This window comes from Capsicum annuum, chromosome 10, assembly GCF_002878395.1.
Source record: "Capsicum annuum cultivar UCD-10X-F1 chromosome 10, UCD10Xv1.1, whole genome shotgun sequence".
In the NCBI taxonomy this organism is placed as follows: domain Eukaryota; kingdom Viridiplantae; phylum Streptophyta; class Magnoliopsida; order Solanales; family Solanaceae; genus Capsicum; species Capsicum annuum.
The window spans coordinates 124,727,019-124,729,075 of NC_061120.1; the positions used below are offsets into that span (position 1 = coordinate 124,727,019).

The 2,057-nt window shown below is 38.1% G+C and overlaps 1 non-coding gene across 1 annotated transcript; it reads right to left on the reverse strand.

The window, feature by feature from the left end:
- Nucleotides 1-1,558: 1,558 nt before the first annotated feature.
- On the reverse strand, nt 1,559-1,669 carry LOC124888277. Its single transcript, XR_007046407.1, has one exon. It is a non-coding gene; the product is annotated as a small nucleolar RNA R71 (small nucleolar RNA).
- Between the last annotated feature and the right edge of the window lie 388 nt (nt 1,670-2,057).

Consider the following 2,057-nt stretch of genomic DNA (forward strand, 5'->3'; position numbering starts at 1 on the left):
TTGAGAACAATGTAGAGGGCACTCACCTTGTTCATAGAGTGCAGAACCTAGGCTGCTTTACTGTGGTTATTATGAGAAGGGGAGAAATGAGTGATATAATTGTGGTCATCTTGGTCATATTTAGTGAGATTTTATTTAGCCAGGATTGACACTTGAGCTAATAAAGTTTCGATTGCCACATGTAGATCCTACGCCAAAGGGTGTTACTTTTGGTATCGATACTAGTTGGAATTATCTCTATGCACTTGCTACTCTCTAGGAATCTGAGGAATCTCCAGACGTTGTTACGAATATGTTATAGGTCTTTTCCTGTGATGTTTATTATTTAGTTGATCTGCGTTCTACCCTTTCTTGTGTAACCCCTTATGTGACTGTACATTTTGGTTTTGGCCCTGGCAGTATTTCCAATACTTTTTCTATTTCTACTCTGGTGGGTGCTTCATAGTTCCTAGTAAAATTTATATATCGTGTGGTGTCTATCTTTCATAGCAGTAAATTATTGGATATTATAGAGTTCGATATGGTGGATTTCAATGCGATCTTGAGGATGAATTGGATTCATCTGTGCTATGCTTCTCTAGATTGTAGGACCCAAAAGGTCAGTTTTTAATTCACTAATGAACCGGTGCTAGAATTGAAAGGGATTTCCTCAATGCCCTAAGGGAGGTTCATCTCTTATCTTAGAGGTAAGAAATTGATTACAACAGGGTGTCTATATCATCTAGTTTGGGTTAAGGATTCTGACTCTGTGAGTCCTTCTTTCCAATCTATTGAATTTCCTAAAGTGTCTCCTGATGATATTCTTAGAATTCTTTCTGATAGGGAAATGGATTTTGGGATTGATCTTCTACTAGATACTCGTCCAATTTCTATTCCTCCTTATGGGATGGCTCCGACTGAACTAAAGGAGCTAAAGAAGTCATTGAAAAATCTTCTTGATAAAGGGTTCATTCGTCCTAGTGTTACTCTATGGGGTGCTCCTGTTCTTTTTGTAGGAAAGAAAGATGGGTCCCTTCGAATGTGTATAGACTATCATCATCTGAATAAGGTGACAGTAAAGGATAAACATCCTCTTCCTAAGATTTATGATCTTTTTAATCAACTTCAGGGTAGTAGATGTTTCTCTAAGATTGATCTTCATTCAGATATCATCAGTTGAAAAACAGGGAGGTTGATATTCCCAAGACTGCTTTTCAAACACGATATGGTCATTATGAATTTTTGGTGATGTCATTTGGGTTGAGTAATACTCCGGCTACTTTCATGGATCTTATTAATTGGGTTTTTAGGCAGTTTCTAGATTTTTTGTGATAGTTTTCATTGATGACATCTTAGTGTACTCCAAGTGTGAAGAGGATCATGCAAATCACCTCTGAATTGTGTTATAATCCCTTAAGGACCAGAAATTGTATGCTAAATTTTCTAAGTGTGAGTTTTGGCTGAATATTATGACTTTCCTTGGGCATGTTATGGATTCGCTCACTTCCACCCGGCTCAATTACATCATGGGAAGATCTTACTACGGTGTTTCTTGAGAGATACTTCCCACCATAAAAAATGCTTCAAAACGGGATGAGATTGTGAACTTCCGACAAATGAATGGAGAACCATTATTTGAAGCTTGGGAGAAGTTTAATGGAAAGTTAGCCCAATGCCCAAATCATGAGGTCCTGGAAAAGATGCTCCTCGAGATTTTCTATAGGGCTCTTGATCTATTAAACAAAATGGTGGTGGACAATGCGACGGGAGGTTCTAAAGTGAGATTGCATCATCTTGCGGCCTTTCAATTGATAGGACAAGTATCAAAACAAAATTGGGGTTGGCATACCCGAGACACTGAATCTTCCAAAACACCTTCTACCACATATGTGTTGACTAACGAACAAAGAAAATGAGAAGAAGAAAAGGAGGAAAACATGGCCAAAATGATGACCCAACTTGATCTCTTAATGAAGCATGTTATAGGTGCACCCACAAAAGCGTTAAACGTCGTAGCACCAAAAGCTTATGAAGAAGATGAAGAGGCAAAGAAGTTGGATGAAGAAATTTGGTACTTG